This window comes from Aedes albopictus, chromosome 2 (genome assembly GCF_035046485.1).
Source record: "Aedes albopictus strain Foshan chromosome 2, AalbF5, whole genome shotgun sequence".
NCBI classification, from domain to species: domain Eukaryota; kingdom Metazoa; phylum Arthropoda; class Insecta; order Diptera; family Culicidae; genus Aedes; species Aedes albopictus.
This window is the reverse complement of record NC_085137.1, coordinates 79,432,873-79,449,932: the sequence shown is the minus strand read 5'-3', so window position 1 is coordinate 79,449,932 and position 17,060 is coordinate 79,432,873. Positions and strand designations below refer to the sequence as shown.

General features: G+C 35.0%; 1 protein-coding gene across 7 annotated transcripts in view; it reads left to right on the top strand.

Moving 5' to 3' along the window:
• Positions 1 to 17,060, top strand: part of LOC134287642 (1-phosphatidylinositol 4,5-bisphosphate phosphodiesterase classes I and II) — a 321,529-nt gene that overhangs the window by 203,086 nt on the left and 101,383 nt on the right. The gene's annotated exons all lie outside the window — the stretch shown is intronic.

The window sequence follows — 17,060 nt, the reverse complement described above, 5'->3', positions numbered from 1 at the left end:
AGTCGTTTAGATTGACCCTAGACCGAAAAAGCCAATATCTGTACACTAGTAGTATTCCGGTCTAAAATCACCTAAAATTGATGTAAATTTGTTCCATAATTCGTTAAAATTTTATGAAAAATATATATCTTTATCTAGATAACCCGGGCAGATGAGATTATATAAATCATATCTCAAATCGAGATGTATTATTTTAAAATTTAAAGAATATCTCACGAATAACTCAAAGTGATATGATATCAGTTTTTGTACTTGTCGAAATGTCTGAAAATGTCCTCATAAGAACAAATTTAGCTCTTTTGAACGTAATGGAACACATACACCCATAGAATTGACTCAATGTTAGTGAAATTCCATTCGCCGCTTTCTGAGATGAGGAAACGAAGAACCTCATGCTCTTGTTCCCATGATATTCACAACAGTGAGCCACAGGTGAGTGGTAAGCATTGCCGCCTGTGAATTCTAAGGTCATATGTTCGATGCTGGATGTTGGCATTTTTTTATTCTTTTTCAAGAAAAAAAAACGACTAATCTTGTCTGCTATTGTTTTCATCTTGTAATATCTTAAAGAGCTATTATTGAGGAATTCACCATACTAGATTTTTCTATTATTATTGATCTTTTACCTCAATCAAACAAATAACAGTTTTTGTTCTTCAGTAATTCACTCAGTAATAACTGACGGGCTTGGTGGTCTAGTGGCTACCGCTTCTGATTCGTATGCAGAAGGTCATGGGTTCAATCCCTGGCCCGTCCTTTTCATCCTACTTTGTATCTTTCTATCCACTTTCTCTCACTCTCTCTTCTCTACATATACAACTCATGTATATTCATATGTTCATAGCCATCGCTAGAACCAGAAACGAATTGAAAAAAGTCGTTTCCCTCCTTTACAACTTCCACTCAAAGCACAGTGTATATATAACGCCTATAAGTTATGCAACCAAAGCGTGCTGTGCCGCTTGACCTTATTCACCTTATTCACCACACTATCTATCACGAACACTATAAATAACCCCTATCCATGGATCGCATCACCGACCCAACGGTGACTCCCAGATCTCCCATCCTTTCCGTCTAACAAATACCCCAGTCCGTGCGGGTTGTGGGACGCAGAGTGCTCTCGGTCTCTAGTAGCAACAACCAGTACACTCTAACATTCCTTTCCCTTCCCAGCTGTGACTATAAGGACTTGGCCGGCGCCGTTATTGATCAAATATGCATGAGCTGCCAAAATTGCACTTTGAGAATAAGTGGAATGTCCCAGCCCCTTATTCAGTTGGATCACAGTGCAACTGGTACCAGTTCAGATCAATCACGGAGGAGCAACCATTGACATGTATAGTCAGAATTGATCGTTTTGATCGTTTTCAGTAATTCACTCAGTAATAACTGAATGTGCTATTCATCGGATGTTTCCACCTACTCGGGTATAACTTCTGAAGCGTTTTGTGCAGATTTCTAGCAAAAATATCTAGTGTAGATTATGCGATACTTTTTGTAGTGATTTTCGAAGGAATCTTTAGAGCCACGCCTGCCTTTGATTTGTTCGTTAGAATTTGTCCTCTATGTTACATATTAGATATAACTATACAAAATAGAATCAATAACTTATTCATCACTTGCATGTCCATCATACTATCACAATCTTTTCGCGTGTCAACCATGTGATTGACACCGCCATCATCAGCTCAATCTCTTGAAATAGCACACCACTAATTGAACGCAAGAAATCAGAAAGACCCGATGATAGGTCTGTCTACGGTGGCAGCGGCGGCATATGTTGCACGGCATCGTCGTGCAAGTATCGATTAAATGACAATAAGCTCCATTTGAATTTCCGCTACTTGTTCCATTCATCATCGCGGTTGGATGTGCGCGGATAATCGATCCGTGAATGTGGAAACGACCGACGACAACTGACTGAGACACTTTTACAAACCATGTTTGCATGGTGTTCGGAATGGTGTAGGACTCGTTACTCGTTATTCAATTCATAACTGAATACCAATCAGGCGATACAATGTCTAATACGCGGCGATAAGATTCGATCCACATTACAGTAGGTTGTCCTATTGTATGGATTTGATCTAACGCATTAGCATAAGCGTAACAATAACGAAATCCAATGCAGAATATTGATATTGATATTGATATTGATATTGATATTGATATTGATATTGATATTGATATTGATATTGATATTGATATTGATATTGATATTGATATTGATATTGATATTGATATTGATATTGATATTGATATTGATATTGATATTGATATTGATATTGATATTGATATTGATATTGATATTGATATTGATATTGATATTGATATTGATATTGATATTGATATTGATATTGATATTGATATTGATATTGATATTGATATTGATATTGATATTGATATTGATATTGATATTGATATTGATATTGATATTGATATTGATATTGATATTGATATTGATATTGATATTGATATTGATATTGATATTGATATTGATATTGATATTGATATTGATATTGATATTGATATTGATATTGATATTGATATTGATATTGATATTGATATTGATATTGATATTGATATTGATATTGATATTGATATTGATATTGATATTGATATTGATATTGATATTGATATTGATATTGATATTGATATTGATATTGATATTGATATTGATATTGATATTGATATTGATATTGATATTGATATTGATATTGATATTGATATTGATATTGATATTGATATTGATATTGATATTGATATTGATATTGATATTGATATTGATATTGATATTGATATTGATATTGATATTGATATTGATATTGATATTGATATTGATATTGATATTGATATTGATATTGATATTGATATTGATATTGATATTGATATTGATATTGATATTGATATTGATATTGATATTGATATTGATATTGATATTGATATTGATATTGATATTGATATTGATATTGATATTGATATTGATATTGATATTGATATTGATATTGATATTGATATTGATATTGATATTGATATTGATATTGATATTGATATTGATATTGATATTGATATTGATATTGATATTGATATTGATATTGATATTGATATTGATATTGATATTGATATTGATATTGATATTGATATTGATATTGATATTGATATTGATATTGATATTGATATTGATATTGATATTGATATTGATATTGATATTGATATTGATATTGATATTGATATTGATATTGATATTGATATTGATATTGATATTGATATTGATATTGATATTGATATTGATATTGATATTGATATTGATATTGATATTGATATTGATATTGATATTGATATTGATATTGATATTGATATTGATATTGATATTGATATTGATATTGATATTGATATTGATATTGATATTGATATTGATATTGATATTGATATTGATATTGATATTGATATTGATATTGATATTGATATTGATATTGATATTGATATTGATATTGATATTGATATTGATATTGATATTGATATTGATATTGATATTGATATTGATATTGATATTGATATTGATATTGATATTGATATTGATATTGATATTGATATTGATATTGATATTGATATTGATATTGATATTGATATTGATATTGATATTGATATTGATATTGATATTGATATTGATATTTATATTGATATTGATATTGATATTGATATTGATATTGATATTGATATTGATATTGATATTGATATTGATATTGATATTGATATTGATATTGATATTGATATTGATATTGATATTGATATTGATATTGATATTGATATTGATATTGATATTGATATTGATATTGATATTGATATTGATATTGATATTGATATTGATGTTGATATTGATATTGATATTGATATTGATATTGATATTGATATTGATATTGATATTGATATTGATATTGATATTGATATTGATATTGATATTGATATTGATATTGATATTGATATTGATATTGATATTGATATTGATATTGATATTGATATTGATATTGATATTGATATTGATATTGATATTGATATTGATATTGATATTGATATTGATATTGATATTGATATTGATATTGATATTGATATTGATATTGATATTGATATTGATATTGATATTGATATTGATATTGATATTGATATTGATATTGATATTGATATTGATATTGATATTGATATTGATATTGATATTGATATTGATATTGATATTGATATTGATATTGATATTGATATTGATATTGATATTGATATTGATATTGATATTGATATTGATATTGATATTGATATTGATATTGATATTGATATTGATATTGATATTGATATTGATATTGATATTGATATTGATATTGATATTGATATTGATATTGATATTGATATTGATATTGATATTGATATTGATATTGATATTGATATTGATATTGATATTGATATTGATATTGATATTGATATTGATATTGATATTGATATTGATATTGATATTGATATTGATATTGATATTGATATTGATATTGATATTGATATTGATATTGATATTGATATTGATATCAATATAAAACTTCTACATATCGTTCCGATCCATGCTTTCTTGCGCTTCAGCAACAACACTCTCTAGGTGTTGTCGTTTTTTGCATCGGAGGATTTAATTTGAGGTTGATTATCTCAACAATACATAATATGTTATTACTATAAAGAGTTCGGACAATTCAAACCTCTACTTTGGACAGACGCTTGGTGCAGCGAAAGCCGTGCCATAGACACCAATTTCGAGGATTTGCTACTACCGACGTCGACGTCGCAACCAGAAGCATGATGGAGCATTACAGCGGCTCGTCTTGTTTTCCATCAGAAGGATTTGTTTGGAAAAGCCTGTCAACGAAGCACAATGGTGACTGATGTGGCAGTTTACGAAAAAAAACGTCTATAAGCTCGTTCAAAACGAAATACCGGCTGGTGGCACGATATTGATTCGATTGACGTGTCTTTTGTGCTTGTAACGATGTGATAGATTGAGAAAGGATGTGACGATGAGATGCTGTAGAATTTTGAAAATTTCATTGTACTTTAGGGCAAGAATGGCATGCATGGTGATGGTAGATTATCATTTTATTTTTAGCAATAATTATGAAAGTGGTGAGGGACGTTTATCGTTGTTTGGCAGACTGAGTAAAATCGTTTAGTAACATTGCTTCAACTTTAGCATTTGAATAAACGAAGAAACATCAAAAAGGAAATACTAAAACAAAGCTGCCAGGTGCACCAAGAATGCATCGTACAGAAAAAAAAATGCTTGGAATTTCAATCAGCTCGGTGCCAACAAAGGTGGTCTCAATCGGAAGCAACTACATGACGAGAGCGATCCAATCAGGAAGCTCAAAAGCAAACAACTGAATGAACACAAACGATCTGGCACATGTTCCCCGAAATATGTAGTAGGAACGGAGTCAAACTTTTTTTCGCTCCTTTTTTGCCAGGCACTATCGCGCATATTATATCACCGCGCTTCTGACGGGTGGAAACTGGATCCTACACGGCACGCTTCCAGCGATGCAATAAAAGAAAAGTTTTCGCCTTTGGCTCAGAGCTCCCGCCCGACAAGCGCGACCGAAGTTTGCTCTCCTTCCGTCTATCCGAACCATTATTGTCGGCGAAAGTTTCACTTCCGACGAATCGCATTATAATTGCTGGCGTTCTAGTTCTTTTCGCATCCGGCCGAATGTATGAGGTTGTTGGTTGGTTGGCTGAGCAGCTGAACTCAATTCTTTCTCGTTGAATGATTGCATGGAGCAGTCATCATAGTCATCATCGACCATATACAATCTGGGCAATCAGCATAAAAGCAATAGCCGGGAAAACTGTGCTCAATCAAGCACGAGCTATTGTCATCCTTACAACACTGACGACAGCGACGGAGGGGTACACCTACTTTTACACTAGCTGACCACAGCTGCTGGCCACGATCAGAGTGGCTAGTCGTAGTCCAGTAGTAGCGGTTCGTTAGGCAAGCCAATAAAGAGCGCTGTTTACACGCTGCTAAGTGGTGTGCCATAGAAACGTGTAACGCTGCAATGGTCTGCGCACTGTGGTTTATGCTAGATTGGATGTCGACAAAATCCCGAAACTTCTTAAATAACTTCAATCCTCAAATATAAGGTGTATTTCGAATTTCGGAACAACTAAGACATTGTTGGTACCCAAAACCGAAATTGAAATTCTTGCATTTTCCTGCACTGATTGGATATCTTCCCGACTTGTCTCAATAACCCTGTAGACCACTTAGACATCCAAGCTTCTAAGTAGATAAGAAAATAACATTGCTGTAAGTTTTTGTTTCTAGTGTCATTTTTGATAAATTGATTATTATTTTTGTAATCTTATAACGTTATGTCGACACGAATGCCACTCTAGTGGTAAAGTGTCTTTAATAAACTAATAATAATAAATAGTTAAAATCACTCTAACGTTAATCCATGTTTGAAGTTATTTGTGTCAGAATTTCTAGGATTTTTGTGATTTTCTTGAGTAATGCATGATGGAGTTCCTATAAAATATTAGTATTTACTGGAGAACTCTTTCTAGGGATTTTTACGCTATCTCGCGTGTAATGAAAATGTGTTTGATGGAAATCTTGAAGTAATTCTGGAAAAAAATCCTATAGTCATGTAGCGCCAACAAAATTATTCGAACATTTTCTGGCGAAATTCTTCGATGAAACTTGATAAATTTTCTAGAAGTAGGGATGGCATCAGTGGTGTCATCGAGGTTACCACCTGACATAATTGGAATCCCTAGTAACACACATGTTATATAAAAGTTCCGACAGCGCAAGTTTTGGTTGTATTGAAGTTGATTTTACGTAATTTCAACACAATGTTAGAATTACGTCAAATAAACTTCTATACAACCAAAACTTGCGCTGTCATAACTTTATTATAACATGTGTGTTGCTTGGGATACCCTCTACAGGAAAACTTATTGAAAAATTTCATGGGTAATGCTAAATTCTGGAGTAATTTCTGCCGGAACTTTTGGAGAAAAAATCTGAAAGAATCCGCGAAGGAAGGTTTGAATAAATCCAAAGTAATGCCTGGAAGAATACCTGAACGAACTATTGGAGAAATCCTTGCAGGTATAGGGGTATCAGGTAAAAGAAGGCCGGCTCCTGAGGCACGTTATCCTCCATTTGGGACATTTGTGCCATCACCATAAATATAAACCTATTTCATCATTTACCTGAGGAAGAATGGGACAAGGGAGGGGAATTTGGAAAAGGAGAGGTGATGAAATAGGAAGGGGTGCCCTAGAAGAGGGAATGAACGCATAAGCGCAACGAGAGCTCATAACCCATACCACAACGGGTTTAATCAGTGCCCTGGTAAAACGCATTAGCGTAAAGAGAGCCTATAGGGTAATTGTTCTCTTCGTTGTGGTAGTACCTAATGTTGCGGTAATGGCAATTGAGCACTTTTCGACTGAAATTTTACCGGAAGGTATTTTTAATAGATGTATTAAGCTTAAATTATGAGATTGCACCATTTGTGTGCTTTAGATTTGCCCAAAAACCTATTTTAAAAAAAATATTTTCCTAAATATGTTTCCTACCGTGTTCCTATTGTTGCGGTAGTGTTCTTAATGTTGTGGTATCCCCTTTTGATTTCAATGGGATACCGCAACAATAGGAACAGATATCGCAACATTGGGAACACAATGTTCTTTCAGATAAAAACGAATAAAATGCTCATAACAACCTGAAAGCGGCAATATTTCGTTATTTTCCCGTAGATAAAGGATAGATTTTATTATTTTCAATTCAATCCATGTAAAAAGTTTGCTTGGGGCGATACAATTGTGGTTTAAACATGAACACAGTGCTTAACTCCTCCATGATCGGATCAATTACCCTAGCTCATTGGAGGTAGCTTGTGATATCATACGACTTTCAATATGACGTTGAAAGGCACGTCATCAAAGCATCCTCAATATTCCAGAAATCACCCAAGCAAAGCTACATTTGAGCGAGTACTTTCTTGAAAAAGTATACAACTTTGTGTAAAAGAATCACGGTGGACATCCCAAATTGGGAGACATGTGAGTTCACATGGATAGGGATGATAGCCAGACGAACAACATAGATGTGATAATCGACAATGCGTTTCAAGCACTTCAGAAAGAACAAGGTAACCAGATAAATCTGGAACTCATTCCTTCTTCATACAACGCCATACCCTTTCGGGATAAAACTATAGAGAAATTTCCCGCCATGGAAATACGTAATAGAAAACTACAAGAGTTCAAAACATGTTTGAAATACTCAAATCAGTCTTGAGAAAAATAGGACGAAACCCCATTTGCTTCTGGAGATTTGAAGTAAGCAGAGCTTTTAAGTGCCCACTAAATCGATTCTATAGCTACAATCCTCGTGGCAGAGGCTAGAGATTCGTAGCTATACAAAAGACTCCGAAGATCCGAAGATATTTTGAACTTGAACAGATCAGATTTTTATTCAGGAATAGCTTCTTTCAAAACAGGTATACCAGGATGGAGGGCGTTGTAGTAACAAAACCCAAAGTGAGACTCTCTTGGAGTAACAATGGAAGCGAGTTATTTATGAAATGTGATCACAACCAATTTGTACAGGTTCCCTAGTTTGTTAAGCAGGGACGCCTGAATACACAAAGTTTGCGAAGAAACACCCAAAAGTGCAAAGAAGGTCAAATGGAGACTCCTCAACTGACACTTGCCAATCAATCAACTCATGGAAAATTCTGCTCATGCAGAGTTGGGTTAGGTGTAATTCTATGTTAAGTTATCCATAAATTGTACTACCTAAGTATTCCATCAAATTGAAGCATCTCTAATTAATGTTTGAGCTACTTCAGATGATATAACCATCATAGCAATACTGCCAAATATCAGCGAATAGATGAAAACAAGAGCTGGCTTGAAGGCATTCATAAGAAAAGGATGGAACATACTGTTAACGTTATTATAAAAAGTAGCCTGCTCGAGGCACGACACTTCATTTATAATGAAAGAAGCAAAACTGGGTTCACAAGGTAACTCATACAGAAGTTACCCTACGAAGATGAACTTTTTGAACTAAGGCCACTTGCGCTACACACGCTTTTTACGCTGAAAATTAATCTGAGGTTTCCTAGCCGTAGCCACTACCCAAACGAGACAGAATTACACTCTTCACAATCACAGCACAAAAAAGAAAACATCAACGTTAAACCAAATCGGTGTCAATTGAAAAAACCGCCAATGGCGAAAGCGCGCCAAGCAAAACCATATATGAAGTAATGTAAGCTTAGACCTCTCAAAAGGAATGAAATACTGTCAAAGTCGATGCAGTTTATCCAAATTGTGCATATTCACATGAAAACTAGCGGATTTGGTCGAAAAAAGTTGCATCTTGATCAATTTTGAAGAGCTTTGAAATTTCATAAAAAAATATCCAAATTGCGTCGTTGCGAAGAGAGTCTCTGGGGGAACATCGATCACGCGACAAATGGGAATTTTCAAAACCTACATTCTGCATTTTCATTTTTGTACGGGTTTTTCCGATACTTAAAACATTGCTTTTCACACATTTTAGAACCCCGTTTTTTATGAATGAGTGTAATCAGTTTCGTACCTTTTAATTCCGCCCTATGTTGCTTATCCTTTGACAGATACGCGTATTTCGACTACCACTTGCAATCTTCCTCAGTGTCAGTTATCCGAGTGGATAACTGACACTGAGGAAGATTACAAGTGGTAGTCGAAATACGCGTATCTGTCAAAGGATAAGCAACATAGGGCGGAATTAAAAGGTACGGTATTCTGCTTAGAGGGTTCGAAAAGTCGGTACAAGACCCCTTTTTTTATTCCTGTTCGGATTTGTCACTGCGACCAGTTTTTAGATCTATTATAACATTACCCGTATCCTTAGTGTAGTGCATGTCGCATTACTTAATTACCATTGAGGAGTAATAAAGTATCGTTTTTGATACATTTTTTGGTTTGTTTTCTTAGAAAACAAAACAAGAGTACTGATATTGGCCATGCATCGGAAACCTAGCATCACCCTTGTTTTACTGCTAAATTCTCCCCAGTAGGAAGTTTAGGACCCGGGTTTTAACATTAGTAGCAATATCATTCCAATAGTAATAAGGATTCTAGTATGTTCCTTACGTACTAGCACTTTCCAGTCTTCGAAGAGTTAGTACATACATGGATCCCTAACCCAATTTGATTTCCTTTGAATTGAGTTTAGCCTTAGATGGTGAGGTTTTTAACTATATGCAAAGTAAAGTTGGTAAACTCAGTTTTATTCAAAAACTGGAAGTCACCAAAACACCAGTAGTAAGGACTAATTCCTTGAATTACCAGAACACATGTTCCAAAATTGAAAAATAGGACGACACTAGATTTCGGTTTGGTAGATCTTTCACCGCAACGCAACCCAAAAAGGCGATCTACCAACGCTACGGGCTCCGTTAAAGATCGAGCATATTTTAAACCCCCTCAACCATTCATCCCTCAGCACGGGTCGCCTGACACCTTGGATTGGGGTTACCTGTTTGGGGGACTTTCACCCCCGGAACAGGTGGTCCGTAGTGCCATTCTAAGCCGGCAGCTACACGGGCATTTTAGAGCCCTTCCTCTGTCCTCCCCTCTTAAAGCGTGAGGTACTATATGGATGCCCCCTGGGAATAGTTTTTAAAATTTTCTGCAGGTAATTTCTTTTTTTTCTAAATAAGTTCTAATACAGTTTTATCGCTATTTTTCATACTGTTTGTACATCCTCTCCGAGAGTGGTCCATTTTGCCGCGTGATACTCTTGAAGAGATTATCAGTCGTTTTTATGTTATGAATCAGTTTTATTGATAGTTTTTAAAAATTGGTGTCGAGAATCTCTTATAGAGCAAAATAAAACTAAAATGTTACTTGGGATGTCCTTCTAATTTTGACCTATGAAAACAGCTATTCATGTTTTATTGTAATAAAACAAAAAAGCAATCTTAACCCTCTAATACCCAACCCCGCCTTTTTTTTGTAGAAATATTTGTATTAATTTAACAAATCCAAATGACCAGCGTTGGTCTCATTGAATAGCTTAACTTAATTTAAATTTCGTACAATACCGACGTACTTAAATCTAGCAACAATTATCATATTACTCATCACATTGATCATATACATCATATTCATCATCTACAATATATAATACATAATAATCGCTCTACACATAATTACAATATACATCAATAAACATAGCAATCAAAAGCTTCAGGCCATTTACTCCTAAACAATCTATTTAACAAACAAAAACAGTGCACAAACAGTTAAATTCAATGACAAGGCTTCCAAGTGTAATTTGAACGATTAACAAACTCACGGAACTTTATACCTTTTGGCCAAGAACATGTATTTAGAGCAATTGGTTCCTGTTTCGTGTTCAGTACGATCTTGAACGAAATATAGTGAACGGTATTGATGTTTTTCCATTTCGGAACAAGCTCCACTACATCTTTACAATTTGATATCGGAGCATCTAGGGACCGCGATACCATCAAACTAATATCATCCTCAGTGGCATTCCTGTCAATATTAGTTACAACGAAAACACATCATTATTATTCACACTTTGTTGGGATGCGCCGTCGGTAGATTCATTTGTTCCTTCGTGAAGATTAGGTGACGATACGGGTGTGGAATGACGAAACGGAGCAATTGAATCTGGATTTCGAACAACCTCCGCCAGTTCGCTCTTCTTGGCGTGACGTCCTCATTGGGACAAAGCCTGCTTCTCAGCTTAGTGTTCTATGAGCACTTCCACAGTTATTAACTGAGAGCTTCCTCTGCCAATGACCATTTTGCATGTGTATATCGTGTGGCAGGCACGAAGATACTCTATGCCCAAGGAAGTCAAAGAAATTTCCTTTACGACAAGATCCAGGACCGACCGGGAATCGAACCCGTCACCCTCAGCATGGTCATGCTAAATACCCGTGCGTTTACCGCCTCGGCTATATGGGCTCTATATAGCCCCCGCCAGTGTGTGGACGATTTCAGCTACCTTACATTTCAAATCGTAAATTTCATCTTCCATGGAATGAGTCGGCTCGGTGCTAGTTGCGATATCGGCTGTCATACGTTCTCTCCATTTGCGGAGCGATACCATGCATGCATCACATATCCATACTATATTGCTTGATAAAGCACATAGATCGGTTTCAGTCACACCAACACAGCTTGCGTGAAACGATTTGGCGCATTCTCCTTCGCAAATCGTATGGGGATCCGTATCTATACTGATGAGAAGAAAGCACTTTCCACAATTTTTGTTCATTTTTTTTTCAACAAACGAATGGCCGGTGCAATAGCTGCTCGAGAATTTATTTCACTTAATTGTCGTAGAAACGTAACTGATAAGTATATACACCAATCAATTAATCAGGCGATATTTTTCAAATATTATATAGTTCTACACTTTTACGTTATAGATTCAGCAATAATTTCGTGTTAAAAACAGAGCAAACAATAATGACGGTAATACTCAACGCTCATGCACGATACACTGAAACGGGGTATAGTTTGAGCATTTTTGTAATTTTTGTTTCGTGGAAAATCAAACTTTTTATATTGTTGACTGATATTTAGGACTGTTTTGCATATCTCAAAATGGTTTTTAGTGTATTTTAAAGCGTATTTACATTTTTTAAAAATCATTGAAAAATTGATGTTTTAGTCACCTTTTAGAAGTCATTGTTTATTTTTGCGATTCAATGCAATTAACATATTTTAAAATTTTCCCAAATCATTCTACCCTAGATTATTAGTTTAAGGGTATCGAATACACTCTAAAAATATTTTCCATAAAATTACATGGAAAATAAAATGTTCTATGAAAAATATTTAAAATGAAAATATTTTAACAATAATCATAAAATCTCAAACTTTTTTCATCTCAAAAAATCCGTAGCCCAAATAGGCTTCCAGGAAAAATATAAAAGTGTGGGGATGTTCAAAAATAAAAATTAGAAAAACCAAAAACTAAAATTCACGAAATCGAGAATTAAAAAGAATCATCTTCCAAAACATGTTTAAATCGATTTTAGATGACGAAAAATGATATTTAGCTCAAAATCAAAAATTTGGGCATTAGAGGGTTAAAATCATTACTTAAGCATTCAACTCATTGCTCATCTCACAATTCATTTTCGTCCAGTTTTACAAAAACTCATGAATGTTTCAGTAGAGTGTTACATTGAAAACTTCAAGAGCTCTAAAATGCAAAGCATCAGTTACTTTGGACTCCCAAAAGTTTTTTTTTTTTAATCTGTATTAACGAGATTTTTAGCCCTAGGCTAGTTCATCTCGGGACCCACGCTTTACTTCCCTTCCGAAGGAAGAGCTCACATTTTGCGAGTTTGTCGGGAGTGGGATTCGATCCCAGGTCCTCGGCGTTATAGTCAAGTGTTCTAACCATCACACCAGGTCCGCTTCTCCTCCCAAAAGTTAAGATCAAAATTTGAACAAAGTTAGTATGGAGCATTTCCAACTCAAAACACGGAGAAAAATACCATTTTTGACTCGATATTTTTCAATTTAAATGAAATTTTGTTCATGCACTGATTTTTGTGAGTTATTTCTTTTTGCATCAACACAACCATTTTTCCTCAAATAACTTTTGAACAGGGCTTATGAAAAAAACTATTTTTCCTTTTCAAAAAAAATATAACTTTGAAAAGGTTTGTTGGCTTGAAATGATATCTTCGAAAAAGTTTCACAAAATTTGAAGGTGTTCAAGAAAAAATAAACTAAGTAATATTGATCGTGGATCTATGTTATGTATTATATAATTTCAATTTTCCAAAAACCTTTCCCTTAGATTTTTTAAATTACCTACCCGAAGGAAGAACTCGCATTTTTTGTGAGTATGTCAGGAGTGGGAGTCGGGTTCTGGATGTGATAGTCACGGGCTTTGCCCATCAGAAAAATAATTTAAAAATGGAAGGGAAAGTTTGAAATTCAATACATACATAGATGCATAAATATGCGATGAATTTTGAATTTTTAAATGAAACGATTTCTTACCGATAAAACAATACTAATCTTCATATTTTTTTTTTAAATGATCGGAGCACATTTTGCTTAGCTTTCAATTTATGCAAAAAGATTGAAAACTGGTTGACTCCAACCTGAGATGTTTGAGTTTTTATATGTAATCCATTATTTTTGAATACTCGATTTACAATGTAAAACTAAAAAAAAAAATGTTCTACTTAAACATTTTTGAAGAATAGTTTTGAAAAATTGTGGACGTTAGTAGAAGTTTGCGATTTTCGTTTTATTTAGTAATCTTGTGTTATTGTTGGTTGGACAGCATTTAACTAACGCCAAAAATTTACCCATTAACATTTATTTTTTCTACAAGGACCCACTGTGCAATGGTGTTAGGTCAAAACTTTATTTTCCCACCGACTGGAGCAACTTTTAAATGGTTTATGGTGGTGGTATTTTCATCCTTCCTATTAGGTTCAAGCACGCAACGGAGAATTCGGCTCTAATGGGGGAAACCATCCGTTACTTCTCTCCCGAAAATATTTATGAAGGAAAGAGTGTTTTTGAGCATTGTAACAAGTGCGAACGACGTGCGAAGGTGGCGAAAGGCATTCCGTGTGGTCTTTTCCAAGTATTACTACCGGGCGTAATTGGCGTGTAGCAATTCGTATTATTTTATGACAAAACTTTCCAAATCAAGTTAATGGGGGGTAGGTGGAAAGTTGTCGAAATAGTTGTGCTTTCGAAGCAGTATAATTTACGTTATTATTAGTAATTTGACAATTTTAGAAAAGGAATCTGAATGATATCGAGGGCACAATATAAGTAAATCATTTCTACAATTAAATGAGTGCACAAGTACAGTTTTTAGTAACGTTCCAACTGACACAGAATCTGGATTTTCAGCAGTGTTTTCAGATCACTTCCACAGTTATTAATCAAGAGCTTTCTCTGGCAGCAATTATGTTTGCATTTGCATATCGTATAGCATGTACGAGGACATTCTATGCCTAAAGAAGTCATGGGAGTTACAATTTTTCGGAAATATCTACTATAAAGTTTTCAAATTCACACTCCTCTGAAAAATGAGACTAAGTTCATGCATTTTATGCCCAGATAACGTTGATCCACAATAAAAGACTTGCTTGGCTTGCAGTCATTTGACTTCTGTAATGGTACTCTGTTTACTTTACTACAGTACCAACATCAATATCTCCTGGCACTATTTCTTAAACATGCACTCGGTACAAGAGAATAAAACCCTGCAGACTTTGCTTTGTCTTTGCTCTACACTACATCTACATCTTGTGTACCAACTTGAGCTTCTTCCATTTCTCGCAGCTTACTGAAACGAGATGCTGTTTTTTTTTCTTATATTTTTTATCACCATGATGTAACCCTAGTCGCTCCCTAGCAGTAGTGTAACCCACGACAAATAGATGATGTTTCATTTTCCTTTTTCATTTTTAAAGGAAGAATTTGATGGGACAAGTGAGGCCGTTCCAATGCAAATGCGCAAGGGACAATAATTTTCATCATCTATTCGGGTACGTTTCACACAGTATGCCTTTCTCATTTCTTTCATCTCATTGTTTCAGTCATTACAGGTATTTTTCTTATAAAAGGGTCTAACGATTTTATTTTTCCGAATTTTATCATTTTTTAGCATATTGAAACTCATTCAATGCTTTGAAAAGTTTTTCTTCTACATGACTTACCCATTAGACCCCCAACTAACCATAGTACCTACAATGCTTTCAGTTCGTGGCAGTAAACTCGAACTTACTAATGTGGATAACCAACAATTTTGCAACTTCACAGATAAGTGGAAAGCATAACTTTATGCCATGTTTGAACTAGTGACAGCCTTCGTAATAGACTTCTACCCCCTTTTATGTATGCTGAGTTAAAACTGTTGCACTAGAAAGCCATTTCCGGTTTTCACCCACACCGTTCGGACCGGCAAGCCAGTACCTAGCACTCTACTACCAATAAGTGCCAGTGCTGGAACGTTTAATCATGGTTCTTCTGCTGCTTTCCTTCAGGATATGCCTAGTCCATTCAACACCACAAAGTAGACAGCAACAGCAGCAGCAGTCTCGGCAATGTCGAGTGAAACTTCTACCAACAACCTATGATGGTTCGGTTCAGATGAGTGTGTGCGGGGAAGATATGCCTTTCCGGGCAGGAAATTCATCACTATCCGGAAGGTTTTTAATTTGATTGAAAAGTTTTTCTGTAGCTTCCGGTGGCAAAGCAACAACGCTGCTTCTTTCTCGGAATCGTGACTGATAGGTGAATGTGAATTAAGGGGGCGCGATGGAACCTTCATCGAAACTGACACAACACGTGCTCACCGTTAAACATCGCTGTTGGTGTTCAGGTGACTGATGGAATCCAGGGTAGGAAGACCCATGCTGGTACTAATAAGGGGGCATCCATAAAGTACGTCACGCTTAGAGGGGGGAGGGGGGGTTTTGAAAAGTGTGACAAGCAATGTATTAGGTATAGGAAAAACCCGTACGAAGGGGGGAGGGGGGGTTAAAAATTCCCATTTTTAGCGTGACGTACTAAATGGATGCCCTCTAAGTTGTTTGGACCAATAAAAAAACATTAAAATTGAAGTAGGAGAGGTGTCCACTACCAGGAGGCTCGACGAAAGGTGAGGATTAGGGGAGAAGTTTAGGAACTCCTTGCATCATATTCCAGAGAAAGATGATTCCTGATGCCAACAATTCGACTGTTTCCAAGCATACTTAACTTTATTCTGGCATTAAGAAAAAGTTGCGAATAATCGGAGCAACTCCAACTCTAATAGAATAATATTTTTTACTATTTCAAATGACCAATGTCTTATTTGAAAGATAATTTCATTAAGTAGTTGTTGTTATGGTAAAAGAGTGATCCCGGGAGCATTAGTCACCAATCTGGTACAATGATCACCATGTCGGACATGTTGGGTAGCATTATTTTTTGCAAGTAGTTGT